At 43.9% G+C, this 20,089-nt stretch overlaps 2 long non-coding RNA genes across 4 annotated transcripts; both read right to left on the minus strand.

The window, feature by feature from the left end:
* Positions 1–919: 919 nt before the first annotated feature.
* Positions 920–6,718, minus strand: LOC102019469. 3 transcript variants are annotated; one of them, XR_001231134.1, is made up of 4 exons: positions 6,555–6,718; positions 5,711–5,789; positions 4,367–4,994; positions 920–1,328 (listed from the first exon to the last, which is right to left on the minus strand). It is a non-coding gene; the product is annotated as an uncharacterized LOC102019469 (long non-coding RNA). The 3 variants fall into 3 exon arrangements; XR_001231133.1 differs by lacking the exon at positions 920–1,328 and adding an exon at positions 3,842–4,120; XR_001231132.1 differs by lacking the exon at positions 920–1,328 and having other exon boundaries at positions 3,842–4,994.
* Positions 6,719–7,314: 596 nt separating this feature from the next.
* Positions 7,315–12,002, minus strand: LOC106146612. The gene is made up of 3 exons (XR_001231135.1): positions 11,944–12,002; positions 9,397–9,544; positions 7,315–7,416 (listed from the first exon to the last, which is right to left on the minus strand). It is a non-coding gene; the product is annotated as an uncharacterized LOC106146612 (long non-coding RNA).
* Between the last annotated feature and the right edge of the window lie 8,087 nt (positions 12,003–20,089).

Genomic DNA, 20,089 nt, shown 5'->3' on the forward strand with positions numbered 1-20,089 from the left:
ATAAATACCACATTTTCTTATCCATTCATCTTATAATAAATGAGGACTTATACAAGAGGAATAAGGGATCTGTGCATCTCTTCTGCCATCTGAGGACACACAGAAGGCACCATTTTTGAGCAAATGGTCCTCACCAAATACCCAGTCTGCTGGCATCTTGTCTTGGGCTAGCCAGCCTCCAGAACTGTAAGCAATAAATGTCTATTGCTTATAAGTTATCTAGTCTAAGGTATTTTGTTACAGTAGTCTGAACAGGCTAAGGCACCTGACTTCTTTAAAACTGAGTTGAAATTGCAGATAATAGGGAGTAAGGAGATAGATCTTTCTCAAAAAAGAAAGGGATTGTTATGGTTTGTGTCTAGATGTCCCCCCCAAAGCCTCATGTGGTCATGAGGAGTGGGCTTTTGTGGGCAGCTAAATCTAGAGTTTGTGATTTGTTCATTGTCTAGTACTGGGATTGGGGACATGAGTGCTATACCTGCCTTCGGGTAGGTAGCTTGCATATAATATAAGGGAGGGAAAGAGGCTTGCTCTCAACCTCTCCCCCTTTTGCTCTTCTTGCTTTTCATGTCTTCTACCACCATGAATGGTTGCCTCTCTGCCACATCACCCAGCCTTGGAGCCAGCTGATTATGGACTGAACCCTCCACAAACTGTAATTTAAATAAAGCTTTCCTCCTTTAACCTTGGGTGTTGGGTATTTTGTCTCAGCAATGAGAGAAAAGTAACCAAGACAGGGATAAAAGGATGGGTAGAGGGGGGATGAGGAGAGGAAAAGTGGATGAGAAAAGGAATAAAGATGTGTTTTGTACATGTACCAACTCCACACATGGAATGTAAACACTGTATGTGACACATATGTACTAAGAAAATAAATAAATCACCCCCAAATTTACAGCATCTCAGTTGTCTTCTCATTTTTATTATTTGTTTCTTAATGCTAAAATACAGCCTTTATTTTACATAGCAGTGAAAAAATAGTTTCACAAAACAAAACCTTAGTGACAAACCTTATTGTATCATAAAGCCAACTTTGAGCACAAGGACCCACAAGGGACTATTTACCAGATGAACTTCTAGAATTTAGCTTTCCAGTATCAGACACTTCTTGATTCGTTTGGTCACACATTTTCAGTTTTTGATGTTCTGATCATCCTTAGAGGTAGGTATGAGAATTAGGGCGTGAGTCCCCCAAATTTTGTAATTTCCTTAGAGATTGGCTCTCAAACTTCTTGACAAATGGGATCTGGTGGTTTTGGCTACCCCCAAGAGTTAGGTTGCTGCTCTCAGAGTCCTCAGAAATGCCACTGATTACCACTTTGTTCTCACTAAAAGACACAGAAGACAGGGGAACTTTGATAAGAGCAGGCTAAATACTGCAGAAAAAACTTGTTTGATTTTGTTTAAAAAAGTCACCATTTTCCTTTTTTGTTCTGTCCCCACAGGAATTCTATGTAGAACTCCTGGCTAGAAAATATAGTTTTTAAAAATGACAACAAATCATATTTGTCAAAGGAAACAAGACAACACTCATATTCAGAGGAAGCTGATTGCAGTGCTGGGGCCCGCCCACCACCTGCACGCCCAGAACCTCATAGCCTCCGGAAAGCTGCTCTGAGAAGTGAGGCTAGCAAAGCCAGCACCATGAACACAGGAAGCTCTTGGCAAACCTCAACTGCATTAGCTACCCTCCTCCTTCCTGCCTTGGTATCCTGTGTCATTTGCCATTTCAGAACTTGAAAAATTAATAATGACAGTGGCTTTACTGCAGAATAATTCAAAAACCATGTGACTCACCCATTGAAAACATATATGCCAACACTTTTCAGCATAAAGGTCTCCGACCCTCACCACTGTCTCATTATATCTGTCTCATTACATCTCATCACCCCCAAAAGAAGTCCCTATGAATCAACACCATTCCCTATATTCCCCCTACCCTTTCCCAGCCCTACCAACATCTGATGTACCTTCTATGTCAATGAATTTGCCCATTCTGGACAGTTCATGAAAGAGGAATGACACAGAACATGCTCCTTGGTGGCTGGCTTCTTGGTCTAAGCATAACATTTTTGAGGTTCGTTGTACTGTAGCATGTGTCAATGCTCCATTTGTTTTTATTGCTACATAATATTCCAGTTTATGGATAAGCCATGTTTTATCTACCCACTCATCAGTTGATAGGCATTTGGGTTGTTTCTACATTTTGATTATGATGGGTAAAGCTAATACAAACATTCACATACAGGTTTTTATGTGGATATATATTTTCATTTCTCTTGTGTGTATACCCAGGTGTGGAATTGCTGGGTCACGTGATAATTTTATGTTTAGCCGTTTGAGGAATTGCTGGGCTGTTTTAAACCACAGCTCAGTATTTTTTAAAACTTCCTTTTTTAGTGTCTCACTCCACCATTAGTTACTGGAGCAGTGGGATCCTTTTCCAGTCCTGCCCTGGCCCCCACAGCACTTGAAACCACAGAGATGCTAACAGCTGTTTGCAGTGATTTCTGCCATTTCTTTTTCTCCACTCTTCAGAGCCCACATTCCTCAGCCCACTAATGACCTCGGTCCTCACCGTGAGACGGAGGAGCACTTCTTGCTACAGTTTCCCTACCCAAGCTTCCTCCGCTACCTGTTCCTTAGTGGGTCTGCTTCTCTCACAATTTCTACTGCCTTCTCTCCCTCTCTCCCTCTGCCCCTGCCCCTTTGGTGCTTTCCCTTTCCTTATGCTTCCTGGTTGCCATGAAGTAAGAAGCTTTTCTCTGCCACTTTTCACTGCCGCACAGCTAACCGTGGACTGAAACCGTAAGCCAAAATAAACCATTGCTTCTTTAAGCTGTATGTATTAGGTATTTTGTACCAACAATGGAAAAGTAACTAATACTATAGTCCTATGGTGTTCATTTTAAATAGTATTTTCTAATAGTATTTTGTATCTTTTTAAATAGCTGTCCAAGCTCTGTCTCAGCAGAACACAAGGAATGAGAGGGGAAATTACATCAGTTTTGTTATAACCACAGTGCCCTCTGCAGCAGAAATCAAAAGGCACATTCTAACTGCCCATCAAAACCACCGGTGGACTTCCTAGTTCCGCTTTCTCAGGGCTCAATGGGGCTTGCACCACTAAGGTGCTTGGTCCCCAGGGCTTCCATAATGTCCTCCTCTGTACCTCACAGAAGCTGGCTGGTGGAAGAAGGTACAGAGGATTTCACCTGGCGGAGGACATACCCATCAATTCCTTAGTTTGGGAGTGAATGAATCATACACTGGCCAATCAGGGCTGCAGACCATTTCACCGCCAACTTTCACCTTCACTGTCATGGCGCCACTGCTGTGGAAGAGGCCAGTAAGCCTCGGCCCTTACTCCTCGCCCCCGCTGCCTTTTCCAATGCTCTGCATTGTTCTCACGGAATTAAAAGAAAAAGAAGATGAATCACTGCCAGTACATGCAGTTTATCAGACACTCCTGGCTTTTGTAGTTATGTGTTATGGTTTCGTTCATATTGCAGGGAAGTTTAAAGACATGGATGCCGCTTGAGAACTGAAGAAGAGGGGCTGGGGATTTAGCTCAGCGGCACAGTACCTGCCTGACAAGCCCAAGGTCATGAGTTCAATTCCCAATATTGGAAAAAAAAACAAACAAAAACAAAAAAAGAACTGAAGAAGACATTCGACGCCTTAAGGAATCACCCATCTTTTTAAGTATTTAATCGTGGTGATGGAATACTACTTCTGGCTAGCCCACACCCCACAGACCCACCTCTTCCGGCCAGGCCCCGCCTCCTAACAGCAAGTCCCCCGGTGACCCCAAATTCCCACCTGTGACTGCATGAGAGGCGTTAGGCGGACCTCTAGCTACCAACCATAACCATGTGACGCACTTCTTTGTGGAATTCTTACAACTTCTTAGTTTTTAAATTATTTGAAAATAAAAAGGTTAAAATACAAAGGAAGAGGAGGGCCCTAAGCCCTCTGCTAGGGCCTAAGTCATACCATTTGTGAAGTACACTAAGGTTCTGGGGCCACCATGAAACCCACAGCCCAATGTGGACAGGTGAGGGCATGGGGTGCTCTCACATATGGCACTGCGGCTGAAACCATCCTGGTTTGTAGAAGGCTGACAAAAAAGCAGAGAGTGAAAGTGAGCTCACCAGGCGGAGGCGACACCCATAATTCCTTAGTCCGGGAGTGAATGAGTGCCTCATCAGGGCTGGAGACCATGCAGAGGAGGCGGGCCCATTTCTGAACCCGGATGAAGTTTGAGTGGTATGGGGTGAAGCCCAGGGCCCAGGGGTCGGGTACACACAGCCTTTTGCAGTGCTCAGAGCGGGCCATGTTACAGGTTGTGCATTTTACAACTCACCATCCTGGGTTGGCTGTTCACAGACCAGCTCGATATTGCCTGGTTTTGTTCCAATCAGGAAGAAATCCTCAGCTGGGTGCGGTGGCACACACCTGTAATCCCAGCTACTCTGGAGGCTGAAGCAGGAGGACTGCTTCGAGTTGGAGGCCAGACTGGACAACACAGTGAAACATTGTCTCTAAAGGAAAATCATAGGGTGAAGGGCAGCCAGGGGGTGCAACTCACTCCTTGGATTCAATCCCCAGTACTGGAAAAAATAAAAATAAAAACCCTTAAACTTGGACACAGTAAATTGTCACTGGCTCCAGGTTTCTGAGGACCTAAAATCATACAGTAATTTGAAACTGGTATTGGAGACAAAAGTAAGAACATGCCCCAGCACTAACAAGATGCAGTCTTCTTCCTTTTATTTTTCACACTTTTCGTAACGTCTGCTTCAGACTTGAGATAAGAAATATCAGGTAGCAGGCCGCGAACTTCTCAGTTCATTTTGGAGGACGCTGACACCATTCTAAGAGATGTGGCGAAACCAGCTGCGGTGCTCACACACCATCTCGTTTTAAGGCTAAATTCTGGAACTGGATTGTGATAAAGTGTCTGTGGTTTCAGATTTCTGAGGACCTCAAAGCTGTAACAACAACAAAAAAAATAACAAGAAGCATTCTGAAAGCAGTAAAGATGAAAATGTGAAAATGTTTGGCAGTTGTACTGGAGTGTATAGTAAGTATCCTCCCCAAGTTCATGCCAACACCAAACCTCAGAATGGAGCCTTATTTGAAAGTAGGTTTTGGGCAGAAACAGTTAAGGCGAAGTCATACTAGATTAGGGTGGACCTTAGTCCGCTGACTGGTGTCTTTATAAGAAGAGGAACAAGGATAAGAGGGACAGATCCACAGACACACACAGCACCCATCTGAACAAGGGAGCAAAGGTTGAAGCGATGTTTCTCCATGCCAAGGGACACAAGGATTGCCAGCTGCTGTCAAAAGCAGGGAAGAATCCTCCTCTGGAACCTTTGGAGGGGTCATGGCTCCCCGCAACACCTTGATATTTTACTTCCGGCCTCCAGAACTAAGAGATTATATTTCTATTGTTGTACCCTGGGAATGTAGCTCCATGGAATAGCACTTGCATAGCATACACAAATTTTTCCATTTCCGGTATTGAAGAACAAATCTATTGTTTTCAACTGCTCCCTTGGTGGTCATTTATTAGGGCAGCCCTAAGACACTTAACATAGCGGTGAAGGATGCTTTGTTTCTTCCTGATGAGTTGCAATCTCTCCTTGGTGCTGAAATGAGAAGGAGAAGGTTCCAGGTCACTGTACAGGAGCCAGGGACTTACCTGAGGAATGACTCTGTGTGTTGACTCACTCTCGTTTTTCAAGCTCTGGTTCCAAAAAATGTTCAAGCCAGGCCAATTGCTGAAAGAAAAAAAAAGAAAAAGAAAAAGAAAAACAGTCTGAATCATGCAAAAAATTCCCTGTAATTTTCTTCCTGAGTTGAGTTCATGGCTATATCCCAGCTGCCTTATCACTCTTGATGGGGCCGAGCAGACACTGCCCAGCGCATTTGTTTCCGTGTCCTTCAGAACTCCTCATTAAACAGCCACTAACTTATGGGCTGAGACTTTGTAAATCTAGATCTATTGCTTGCATCTATTATGAATGAAAATGTGCTCAGCGTGGTGGCACACACTTGTAATCCCAGCACTTGGGAGGCTGAGGCAGGAGGATCATTGCAAGTTCGAGGCCAGCCTGGTCTACAAATTGAGCTCAAGGCCAGCCTGAACTGCATAGTGAGACCCTGTCCCAAAAAGACAAAAAAAATAAAATAAAATGAATGAAATGTGCCCAGAAGATTAGACCTGTGGGGACATTATCTGTAACCAGAAGAAATCATGGCAAGGACAGATTTTAATTGGGTTGAACAATTCAATAAAATCAGCAAACATGGGTGGCCCCCCATTTGCCTTCAGCCTGGGGCCTCCCTGAGGGTTGCCCTGCACACCTGTCCCCAGGGACTTGACAGACTGGGAGTAACCAGAATCAACCATTATTTAGTGCTTCCAGTGTTCTAGGCACTTCACATTTTTATTTAATTGCCACAATATCCCAATACAGCGGATGTTATTTTTTACCTTATTTTTTAAAAGAGGAAACAGGACACAGAATGGTTAGATAACTTACCTAAGACAGCACAGGCAAGAAGTGATAGGTCCAAGACTTGCACCCCCGTGGTCTGGCTCCAGAATAGGTAACAAGCAGACTCTAATTTGCCTACGTGTGATCTCTCCTCCTGGTGCTCACTCCTTTTGAGTAATCTCCCCTTGAGTGCGGAAGTTACCAGTGACTTGCTTCTAACCAAAAGAATGTCATAAGGTGATGCGAGGTGTGATTAAAAAATACGGTGGATGTTTACATTTAAAAATTTATCACAGTAAAAGACATTGCCATTAATCCCCTTCAAAATACTCCCCCTTGTTTCAAACGTGCTTATACCATCATTCCTGCCACTCTCTGAAACAGCTCTTGGAAACCCCTTTTGTGAATGCCTTCAGCTGCGTTGTCATGCCTGCCTCCACGTCTTGAATTGACTCAACATGTTGGCCTTTCGTAGTATTTTGACTTTGGGAAAAAGCCAGCTATTTCGCAGTGCCAGATCCCGGGAATGATGTGGTGGATGGGGACACACTGCGATGTCTTCACGACCCGCCTTGCCAGCATATGGCACACGGCAGCAGTGTTCACCATATTTTTATCATACCTTATAAGGACATTCAGGAAGGAGACCTCCCAAAACTGCTTCAGAAAGTAGCAAGGACAATGGGGTGAGTGTGTTAAAGTTGGGGGAGAGGAAGTATTTTAAGGGGGATTTATGGCAATGTGTCTTTTATGCCAATCGTTTTTTAAAATGTAAGCGTTTACCATTTTTCGATCATACCATGTATCTTGCTGGCAGGTACTCTCTGTTGCTCTTCTGAGGGTCAGACTTTGGTGAAAGAAGCCACAGTGTTGGAGAGACCAGCACGGCAGGGACCTGAAGATGCTTCTGACCAACGACATCAAAGAACTGAGGTCCTTAATCCAACAACCCTCAGAGAACTAAACTCTGCCAACAACCGCATGAGCTTAGGAATAGATGCTTTTCTAGTTCACCCTTCAAGGTGAAATGGGGAAGAAGGGCCCAGTGCTCCCTGAGAGGTACATTCTATTTTTTTTTCTTCAGCTGCTGTCCCAGACACGCATCAGCTAGCCACAGCAGCACCAGGGGTCCTGTGGCTGCTCTGGGAGACATTTCCTCTGGCTGCAGCAGATTTCAGTCATGGGTCCGTCACAGGTGACTGTTTCACAGCCTCTCTCCATGACTCTGCCCCTCTCTGGCCATCCTCAGCCAGTTCCGTGAGTAGGCCACCCCCTATCTATGACAAACAGAAAGTCTGACACTGCCTATGTAAGCCTCCTTTTTTTTCCTATTTAAGCAACCTCCTTCATACCCTCAGCAGGTCAGTCCATGCACCGTTCCCCATCACGCTGGAGCAAAAGTCCTAATAAAGCCTCTTGTGGACAGCACGCTTTTGCCTATTCATGATTTCTATTTCAAGTACAGCAGGTGGAGCTGGTGTAGTGAGAGCTGGTAGCACATCAGGCCACTGGTGCCCAAAGTGGTCAGAAGACAGGGTGGATAACACTGAAGGTGACCAGCTGCAGAGAACAATGGAGAGTAACAGAGAATTGCTGGGAGCTGCCAGCTTTGTAGCTGGAAGAGTCCCTGAGGACTTCCAGGGGATGCTTGTTCTGGGAGCCAGGAGAGCAACAAGGAGGGTCACTAGCACCCACTGGTATTCAAAGCTTAGGGCTGTTAACACTGAAAGAGCTATACTGCCTATCTGTGATTTCTATCTGAATTGAGCAAAAGACCCTCCAACAGCTTGGTAACAAAGTGAGACCCCAGCCCTGGTGAACACCTTGATTATAGCCTTGTGAGAGACCTTTAACATAGATGCTAGCTAAGTGTCTCTGAATTCCTGACCCACAGAAAATGTAATAAGCATATGTTGTTTTAGGTTGAATTTGGGTGTTATTGTTATTGATGACAACCCTGCTGGTAGTGAGTCCTAGCCAAGCCACTAACTTGCTGAACATGGACCACCTCTGGACTGCAAGTTCCTCATCAACTTAGTGAGGGATGGATTAGTTTCATTCATTCACTCAACAACTATTTCCTGAACAATACTCAGTACCAGGAATAGATACCTTTTCTACCTTTCACAGTGAAATGGGAAAGAAGGGCCCAATGCTCCCTAAGAGATATGTTCCATTTTTTTCAGTTCTAGGTATTCTCCAGATACAACAGAGAATAAAATGGAGAGTCCCTATCCCTTCAGATTTTTACTTTAATGAAGGAAGGCAGACAATGGGACAACTTGTACATATGTCATATGACAGATTGCAATACCCACGATGGGAAAGCATACAGCAGAAGATCATTAATTTACAAAATGCTGTTGACCAGCAGAGGAATCAGGGATGTCCTTGTGGGGAGAGAAAGAGAGAGAGAGAGAGAATTTAAGCAAGAGACCTGAAAGAAGTGAAGGAACATTTGCAAATATATGTGGGGTATTACATTCTCAGGGGGAGCAACAAATGCAAAGACACCATATGGGAGCATACGTTGCATGGATCAAGAATTTGTAAGGGGTCTACTGTGGCTACAATAGAGGGCTCTAGGAGCAGACACAGAGAGTCCTCAGAGTGCATAGTCAATAGATAATGCAGTGAACACCAGGGAAATCTGAGTCCCAAATCTAAGGCTTTAACCACCTCCTTTCACTTCCAAAGCTGACCAAGGATGGTCAGTGCCTGGTGAACAAAAGGTATGCAGTGATTACATATAGAAGACAGGGAAGAAAGGGGGCTATTCAGGGGCTAGGGAGGGTCTAGTCTTTCTCTGTGCATATGCACAACTCTCCTCCCAACATCAGTTTAAGCCTGGATTAATTGAATTGCCCCAGTCCAAGGTAAAACTTACTTCAGATGTCTGCCGTGAAGCTTGAAGCCAGTAGGAATTTTTAGGTTCTTCCTTTGGGTTGTGTAGTAGGCAAGAGTCACCTGTGTATTTGCCAGATTGCCTCACATATGTCTTTATGCTTTTGTTCCATTAAAAGAGAAAAGCAAACCTAGATGTCAGAAGTGATGTATTATTGTACATTTTGCATGAGAATGGCAATATAAAACTCACCCAGCAGTCCCATATCAACATAAAGGTCTCAACCCTTGCTCATTGAAACCAGCCATTTGGACATATAGAATTCATTTGTCTCCATTCTATTAGTCTGAGGAGAAACAGATCACAGTTCAAATCCAAGTTGCTTCATTTCCTAACTGGCCACCTTGAGGAAATGAAAGTATCATGAAGCTTTCATTCCAAGTACAAAAACACCAGTTCACATCACAGTAGCAGAATAAAATATGCATTTTTCTATGTTATAATGATGATAAAAAGAAAAAAGAAAAACACAAGAGATATCAACAAATATTTGTAATCTGGAGAGGCAATAAAAGATCAATACTTACATAGAGAAACCTGGAAAGTAAGTGGTTAAGAAGGGACTTCCTGGGAAAAGCCAGGTCTCTGGAATAACCCAGAGACCCCAGAAAAGCTCACGGTACAGGTGGGCCAAGTACCTCGGGAGGCAGGACCAAAGTGATGCAATAGACTGGATCTTCTCACCCAGTGACAATAGAAATGAAACCAAGGCAAGAGGCAGGAACAGAGGTAAAGTTTTAATGAGTGTGTATGTGGAGGGGGGGGGGGTCCTACCTCCAGGAGAGGGAAGACCACCCTGATATAGAAAGGCACAAAGTTTAACAAAGAAAGGGACAAGCTTTCTATTGGATTACTGGGCTGGAGTAAGAGCTGTTAATTTTCCACTGGCTTTAGTGTGGTATTTAAGACATTTCTTCCTTGTATGAAACATATCAGCAGTGAGACATGATGACACCTATGCAAGACCACCAGCATGAGTCTCATTGAAAGAAGAGCAATTGTCTCCATTTTGGCTAAACTTGGCCCTATTTCTGTGTACTGATATGTACAGAGCTGGCTAGGATATTTCCTTATCCCCTCAATTGGCTTTAAGCAACACAAATGGGTCTAGCCCAGGTGTTGATGAGTAGTCTTTAAAGCAGTGTGACAGGTCAGTGATGCTGCGCCTGTAGCTCCCAAGTAGTATGGGTGAGCTAGGATGAGGGACCCCATGCTGTCGGCTGAGACTGAGCCTTGAGGAAAGAGGATATGACCTCTCAGAGCATGATTGCATTACACATCAAAACTGAAGTGCGTTGGGGGCTGGGGATTTAGCTTAGTGGCACAGCACCTGCCTGGCAAGCACAAGGTCATGAGTTTGATTCCCGGTACAGGAAAAAAACAAAAAACAAAACAAGCAAACAAAAAAAAACTGAAGTGCGGACTCCAAAACACTAAACACTGCCCCAACCTGTGATATGCAGATTACTTTTTCTGCATATACAGTGATCCCTCCCCTATCATAGGAGTTATGTTCCAGAGACCCCTGCAGTAGGTGAAATTCCACAAAGTAGTGGCTTTATAAGTATTTTATTATTTATATATATTTTAAGGCTTTATAAATCCTTCCCACACTCCTATAAACCTTTCCCACTCTCTTATTAACCTTTCCCACACTCTTATAAACACTTCATATGCTCTTAAGCACTTTCTACACTCTTAAACCCACGTGACTTTAACAACATGTGAAATTGTATATGGGTACTCATGATGTGGACAAGGAGAGATGCTGAACGTGTGGTCACAGTGCAGGAGAGCAAACAGACTGCTACGGTCACTGAGCCAATCAGCACCCAGGATACAGAACACAGTGCTATGATTAGTTGCCTTCCATTCCATCAGCCAGGGGCTGAGGATTTAGTTCAGCGGCACAGCGCCTGCCCAGCAAGCCCAAGGTCATGAGTTCAATTCCCGTTACGGGGACGGGGGGGGGGGTGGACTCCACAGTACAGAATTAGATACATCTTTTTTAAAAACCTGCGATACAATGAAGCCATAATAAGTGAAGCACAATATAGTGAGGGATGACTGTATATATATCCCCCTTTCTACATATTGCAGAGGTGAGTTCAGGCCTCCTACCTAGCCCAGCTCACAGTGCTCACGTACTCCTGCCTTTCTCTCAGTCAGTCATCCCTGAGCCACTCCTCTCTTCACAAGTTAATAAAACCCAGGTTCATCCCTGGGTCGAGGCCTTTGTTCCAGCTAGCCATTGTTCTGACTGGATTTAGGACCCCTTGTCTCCCCACAACTACAAACATGCTTTAGTGTCTTTATTCTCACCATGGGTTGCACTGGAAGTGGTAGATTGGAATTAACTTCTTGGAATTCCAATAACCTTCCCTTGGGATTACAAATGTGAACTCCTCTGGACCATGACAAGGTCTGGGAAAGGATTTCAATAGACACCATTCTGGTTTTTACAGTATAGCTGGTCTTTATGATCAATCTGATAGAACAGGAGGACAGAAAGACACATGTCGTACTTACATGAGAAACAGGCTATGATTGAGGCCTGAGTGTTTATCTACCCTTTGCCCCTGTGGTTGTCCCTTGACTGTCTCAAAGGAATGAAACTGAAACTGGGTGGATTGGCAATCAGCGATCATCTGTACAAGAAGCATGAGTCCTTTTTGGTTCCTCGCAGCTTCCACACAGACTACCTTTCGCCACATCCCACAGGTTTATTCTCTTTTTTAAAAAATCGAGAGTGACATCAGCAAGAAGGTTGAAACAGAGCTGCCTATCCACTCATCCTCCCACAAGAAGGAAACACAACAAGAAGAAACAACTATGCCCCAACTGTAGTGGCTGAGGAGCTGTGCCTGGGAGCAGCAGGGAAGTGTTGGGATCCGTGCAGAACATGAACGGATGTTCATAAAACAGCAGCATAGAAAGGACAGCAAGGTAGCCCTGCCTTACCCGTTCTGTCTCCCTGCCAGGTCAGCTAAGAGCCAAAAAAGACTCCTTCTTATGAGGAAAAGCTAGGTTAGAGCACTTAGTGCTCCCCATTGACACTTGACACACCTGCAAAGGAGCCTCCTGCAGCCTTCATGGGCCCCAAGCACAGTCTGTACAGTCAGCCAGAGTTTATTTGTCTGTATTACCAGAGTAGGAGGCCCTGGTACGTATACTTTACCCCATGATCTAAGCCACTAGGGCTCAGGGCCATCTTGAAAGTAAACCCACTGCTAGTAGCCACAGAGCACCTCCGTTCTTGAGGCCCAGTCACTATTCTACCACACTCACACAGGTACCCACAGCCCCACACCGCAGCAGCTCAGAGCTTAGGCCCAGTAGAAAGATGAAGACTCCAGCTTCTCTGAGGGTGATGCCCTTTCTTCCGAGAAAAGGCAAACTTGTAGAGAGGTGGAGCTGACACACAACCAGCAGCCTACGTGGCTGCACTCAGCCAAGCAGCCCACCAGGTATTGGCCCAAAGCCCCTAGAAAGCTGACTGCAAATGCAGAGGGCCTGCAGCCGCCATATACCCCCAAACTTGCCCAGCAGCCATCCAGAGACATCCTTGCCTTGTCGCCACCGTGACCCCCACACAGCTCACCAAACCACAGGGCCCACGGGGCACACTAAAACCAAGCCCCTCAGCCTGCCAAGTGACCACCTAGCCCCCTCCTAGGAGACTCTGCTGCATAGCCAACTAAGCTGCAGCACTCATGTGCACCCCAGGATGGCTTGACAGCCAGCCCAATGGCTGACACAACCCCAGGAAGCCTGCTGCATGACCACCTAGCCCAGAGCACTACATATGCCCAAGCCTAGCTCAGCACGAACCAGATGAAAGCCACCCACCAGAGCCTGTGCTATCTAACCAGCAGCCCATGGCACCTGCAGGCATCTGTGCCTGGTCTAACAGCCAGTCCAACTGTGGTCTCACTTCCAGGAAAATGGTGCCACACCACCATGGTCACACATGCCCTCAGACTAGGCCACTGGCACAACTGCAGAAACCACTAGTGAGGATTAGGGCTGAAGAAACTGCACAAAAACAGCACATCTACATTCGCTCAGTATCAAAGCAAACACAGCATGCCCAGCCAGCACCCTGGCACCCAGTCACAGAAAGCCTTTCTCTACAAAAGCAAAAACAAAAAAAAGAAACAAAACAAAAATTTAAACTCTATAAAATTGGAAAAGGCAACTGCTGAACTAGATGTACAGCTATAACATATGGACACAAATAACATTAAAAGGTAGCCAGGCCCCGTGGGACACACCTGTAATCCCAGCACTCAAGAAGCTTTGGCAGGAGGATCACTGAGAGTCCGACACCAGCCTGGGTTATATAGTTAGTTCAAAGCCAGCCTGAACTGCACAGGGGGACTCTGTGTCAAACAAAATAAAACAAAACAAAACACATGAGAAAACAAGGAAAAATAACCACCCCTTCCCCTAAGAATGCAACAACTTTCTAATAATAGATTCCAAAGAACAGGAAATGTATGAAATCCTCAGAAAGGAATTCAAAATAATGGCCTGAAAGAAGCTCAGTGAGGTACAAGAAAAATGCGAACAAACAATTCAGTTAAATCAGGAAAATAATATATGATCTGAAAGAGAAATTTGACCAAAAAGAGAGATATCCTAAAAAATAACCAAACAAAAATCTTGCAGCTGAGGGAGAAGATTAAAAATACAACTAAAAACCACAGCAACAGACTGATGAAGCCAAAGAATGAACTTCTAAACTTGAACATACATGTTTTACATTAACTCAGTCAGGGGCTGGGAATTCAGCTCAGTGGTACAGCACCTACCTGGCAAGCATAAGGTACTGAGTTTGATTCCTAGTACCAAACAAATTTTAAAAATAAATAAATTAACTCGGTCAGCGATGAGGAGGTGCAGAGAAAACAGAGTAAAGAAGAGCATATAGTCTGTGAAAACATCATTAAGTGAACACAAATTCACATTATGGATGTTATAGGAGGAGAAGACAGAAACTTGAAGAAAACATATTTAAGGAAATAATAGCTGAAAACTTCCCAAGTCTAAGGAGAGATAAGGACATCCAGATCCATGAAGCTCAAAGAAATAAACTCAATGCAAAAAGGTCCCTTCCAAGCACAGTATAATCAACTGTGAAAAGAATCACAACTCATCACTATGGAAAACCCCAAACCTAAAAGTGATTGGTTTCCTGCCCTGCTGTAATTCCTGCTGAGTTGCTATGGCACCCAGCCAATATGGCACTGGAGGTCATGCGGTATCAGGCTGAGTCACTATGGCTTCCAGCCAATATGGCGCTGCTCACTAGAGGCTATGTACTAAGCCCCACCCTTCTTTGGCTGAGTCAAATTACAACCTCCTACTTCCCTTTTTTGTAATATCCTGTTCTCTTTTCCCACACTCCCACCCAATTCTGGTCTGCCATGTCAGGCAGTCTGCCTCCTAAACCCCACCTCCAGCCTGGGGCTACTTAACCTTGAGCCCCACGAAGGATCCTTAGAAGCCACATTTTTCTCTTTCTTTGTGGTCTTCTCCACGTCCACAATAAAGACATTTTATTCTATTTTACTTCTCTCTGCGCTGGAAAAACCTATCAAAAAGGTTAACAATAAGAGAGACAGAAGGGAATAAAGAGTATACAGCAGAACCATAAAATAGTTAACAGATAGTTATCTATCACGAATAACCTTGAATATACATGGACTAAAACCCCAATTAAAAGACATAGATTGAGCTGAATGCAGTAGTACACACCTGTAATCTTAGTATTCTGAGAGGCTGCAGCAGGAAGATTGAAAGTTCAAGCCCAGTCTGGGCAACTTAGAGACTTAGCAAGAATTTGTCTCAAAATAAAAAATACAAAGGGCTGGAGATGTAGCTAAGTATAAAGGTCCTGGATTCAATCTCCTGTAACACACACACATATGCACAACAACAACAAAAAAAAACCAACTCTATATATATATGGGCTAATTAGATTTTTAAAAACAAAACTTAAGCCATATTCTGCTTACAAGAAACTAATGAAGCCATAAAGGGAGAAAGTGATGGGATGGTACAAGATATTCCATGCAATTAGAAAGCAAAAGTGAGCAGGAGTGGCTATACTTACATCAGACAAAACAAACATTAAGTAAAAAATTATACAGAGACAAAAGTGATCATTATGTAATGATAAAGGATCAGTTCAGTAAGAGGATATAGTAACTGTAAATACATATGTACCCAATACCAGACCACCAAAATAAGTAAAGCAAATATTAGTAGATCTACAGGGAGAGATAGATTCCAATTAAATAATGATTGGGGGCTTCAACACTGCATTTTCACCAATGGATAGATCATGCAGAGAAAAAATCAACAAAGTCCAGGGTGAACTGGTCCCAAGAACGAGGTACCCATGGATGAATAGAAAAGTAAGAGAAACAAGAAAATCAAGAGAGGCATAATTCTGGGATCAGGGGGCTTGCAGCCTCTTGGACTACAGCCCTGAATATTATTTTCAGTAACCTTTTATTGAGAAAGAACAAAGGAAGCAGCTGTGCAAATGGGAAGATATCAACCCATTTAGCAAGGACAATATAACTCAATTATCACATAAACAAGACTTGACTAGTTAGCCATCATGTTATCATTCCTTCGGGCATATCTCAGCAAAGCATTTAGTGTTGACCCCGGGGCTTTCCACAAGGATGCAGCTACTGCTGTCTTTTCCTTTCCACCAATGCTTTTGCTAGACTTCCTCTGGAAATGTATGAAATCCTCAGAAAGGAACAACAATCAACGTTTGGTCAATCCTAAGGCAATACATTGAAAGAGCAACTAAAGAATGTCCTTCTCCACAGACCATAACAGACATGTATGGCTCATTTCATTCAACAGCAAGAGAATAAAATTCTTCTCATCAGTATGTGGGACATTCTCAGATAGGTCATGTGTTATACCATAAAGCAAGTTTTTAAAAATTAAAATTATGTATTTGTCTTGTTTTCCCATTGCTTGGACAAAATGCCCAATACCCACAGTTAAATGAGGAAAAATTTACTTTGGCTCACAATTGTAGAAGTTTCAATCCATAGTGGGCTGGCTCCAAGGCAAGGTGGGCCATCACAGAGGAAAACAGCCAATAGCATTGCAGGCAGGAGCCAGTGCACCTTCCTTCTTCTTTCCCTTTTTATTCCATCCAGGCTACAACTAAATTGGTTGGTGCTGCCCACACCCAGGATGGCTCTTCCCTCTTCAGTACATTCATTCATCACCAACACCCAGAACAGTGATAAACCAGCCAATGGACTAATCCCATATCTCACAACCAAGATCCAATCACTCCCAAAAGCCCCACCTATGAGTGTATGAGGCTTTGGGGGGACATCTAGACATAAGCCATCCTCTTTCTAATCACATGAAATAAAATTAGAAATTAATAAAAGGATCTTCAGAAATTGCACAAACATATGCAAACTAAACAATATGCTCCTAAATGACCAATAGACCAAAAAGCAAATTAAAATTTGTCTTGAAATGAGTGAAAATGGAAACACAACATATTAAAATCTACAACAAAAGCAATACTGGGAAGTTTATAGCTGTGAACACCTACATCAATGTTATGGTTTGTGTCTGGGTGTCCCCCCAAAGCCTCATGCAGTCATGGGGTAGGCTTTTAGAGTTTGATTGATTATGGGTGTGAGAGCTACACCCTCCTTGGGGTGGCTAGTTTGCATATGTAAGGGAGAGGAAGAGGCTGCTTGTGGCCATTCCTCCCTTTTAGTGCTTGTTGCTTTTGCTGTGTTCTGCTGCCATGAGCTGTTGCCCTCTGCCATGTGCCACTCTGCCTTGTAACCTGCCAAGTATGGACTAAAACCTCCACAAACTGTAAGTGAAATAAACCTTTCCTTGCTTAATTTCGGGCATCAGGTATTTTGTCCCAGCAATGAGAGAAAAGTAACCAAGACAATCAGTGAAGAGAGAAAACTTAAATAAACTGGAGTTGAAAAAGGAGACATTATACCTGACACCATAGAAACAGAAGGAAACATTAGAAACTATTATGAACAGTGACATGCAAGGAGAGCAATGAGAATGAGCTGATGGGTGAATTGGACAGTGGGAGGAAGTTCAGACAGCAGGTGTAGCCAACTCCTTTGAGAAGTAAAACTTTAGAGCTCAGAAAATAGGACAGTACATGGAAGAAAGTAAGAAAGTCTAGGGTGTGCAAGTTCAGGTATATGTTAGTCAGTTTTCCATCACTGTGATAAAATACCTGAGAGCCATCAACTTACAAGGAGGAAAGGTTTATTTTGGTTCATTGTTTTAGAGGTTTCAGTCCATGGTTGGCTGGCTCCATTATTACTAGGTCTGTGATAGTACGAAGCATGTAGTAGAGCAAAGTGGTTCAATGTATGGCAGAAAGTAGAGGAAGAGAGAACCAAAGAGGAAGAGGCCAGGGATAAGATGTAGTCCCCATAGGCACATCACCATGATCCACTCCTTTTAGCTGGGCCCCATCTGCTACTTTTCCCACCTCCCAATATTGCCGTCATCTCCATCAGTGAATTAATCCACCAGCAAAGTTAGACCCTCATGATCCAGTCCAAAAGCTCCATCTCTGAATATTCCTACATTGAGAACCAAACTTCCAACACAGGAGGCTTTGAGGAATGTATCATATCCAAACCATAACAAGCTGGGGTCCGCAGACAGGAAACTGAAGAGTCCAGCTTCCACCAAGAAATCTTATGCGTGATTTTTCAGACGTGACCATAGGCAATCACAAGGCTTTATCTGGCAGACCTCAGGTGGAAGGTGTGCTCCCCATTCCTGACCTGATGCCCAGCCAGGGCATTGCTGTCTCTGAAGGGAGAGGGAGCCACGAACTCATCCGAGTATACACACATCCGTATTCCTACCTATGCTACTGTAATTCCTAGATCTCCCTGTCCAAGGTCTTTTTCAGGTACCTCTGCCAAGGATTCCTTTTACACAGAAAGGGAGGAAGCAGGAATGTTTAAGACATTCTTATCATCTGTGACTCAGAACTCGGTACTTTTCCACTCTTAGCCCTCCCCGCTCTCCTTCCTCTTGGCCAGAAGGTCCATAAAACCAAAGGAGCCTTTTGTTCATCCCTCCCTCAATTAGCTCCCTGTCACCTTTGCACTGATTGAAGTGACTCCTGACTGGAGTTGAGCTCCCTGGGGGAAAACGGAAGAGAGGAACTCCTTTCCTGTTTATTCCATCACAGGAAGGGACCAAGGTTTCATGTTTTAGCTCCTCACTTGAATCAGCTGCTCTTTAAGCTCAGCTGAGTTTTTGATAGAAACAATTTTGGCATCCATGCAAGGACTAATGCCCTTGGCAAGGACAAGAGAGTCAGGACCCAGAGCCCGGGACTGGCATTTAACAGGAAGAGGGACACATCTGAGGTTGTCACTGGAGAGAAGAGAACATGGGCCAGGAACAGACATGCTACCAAAGAAAGGGGTGGAAATTAAGGAAACCCTATGTAGCCTATTTTCCCAGTGACCTATAGATCATCAGCTAAGCAAGAGGATTGGGGTGGAATGAGTAGGATGAAGCAGCATTTGGGTAGGGGTGAGAAAGCAAGCTCACCTACAAGAGAGAAGGTTAATGGGGCAATGCTCAGAGGCAAATGCAAACCAACCACAGCACACCTACAAGGTGCCCGACACAGACACCAGCCAATAGTAGGAACTTCAAAACAGCTGATTGCCCCATTCTGGCACCATCTGTATTTCTGCCATGGCAAGACAAAGGAGTTTGATCAGGGAAAGTAAGTTGTGGGAAAGTCACTAGAAAATAATGAGGAGGGGGTCGGGGGTAAAACTAGCAGAAAGTAAAGGCTCTTCGAGTAAGTATGTTTGTACACATCCATTTCAGGCTCAACTGCCAGACTATGGTGATACGGTTGTTCCTCTCACAGCAGAGCAGTGAGGAAAACTGTTTCCAGGGAAATCATATGGCTTCCTCTAGGTGGAAAAGGACACACCTGATAGCTCTTTCAGCAAAATTGCCTTCCATTCAAAATAATCAGTATATGAAGCTGTCATGTTCAGGGGTGGCCTGTCTTTAACTTTTAGCATATAGTTTCAGAGAGATTCCTCTACATGTTAGTATATTTCAGTACTTTGTTCTCTCTTTATAGTTGTTGTATACACAGTCGTCCCTCTGTATCCAAGGGTGCTTTGTTCCAGGAACCCTCTTGGATGCTAAATTCTATGGATGCTCAAGTCCCTTATACAAAATGGCATAGTATTTGCATATAGTCTATATACATCCTCCTACATGCTTTTTCCTTCAGTGCAGAGGGCCTTACTGATGCTAGGCAAGCACTCTACCCCTGAACTACACACCCAGCCCCATCCCATATACTTCAAATCATCACTAGATTACTTGTAATACCTAATGCAATATAAGTGCTGTGTAAATAATTGTGGTACCGTATTGCTTAGGAAATAATGACAAGGAAGAAATATTCAGTATAAAAACAGTCAGTGTAGAGGCAATTATTTTTCCAAGTGTTGTTGATCCACAGTTACTTGAATCCATGAATGTGGGGCCTATGGATGTGGACGGCCAACTGCACATATTCCAAATTTTATTTGTCCATCTGTCCACTGATACACATTTGAGTGACTGCGGTGTGTGAAGA

The sequence above is a fragment of the Chinchilla lanigera genome, unplaced genomic scaffold (assembly GCF_000276665.1).
Source record: "Chinchilla lanigera isolate Chin_1 unplaced genomic scaffold, ChiLan1.0 scaffold00006, whole genome shotgun sequence".
Classification (NCBI taxonomy): domain Eukaryota; kingdom Metazoa; phylum Chordata; class Mammalia; order Rodentia; family Chinchillidae; genus Chinchilla; species Chinchilla lanigera.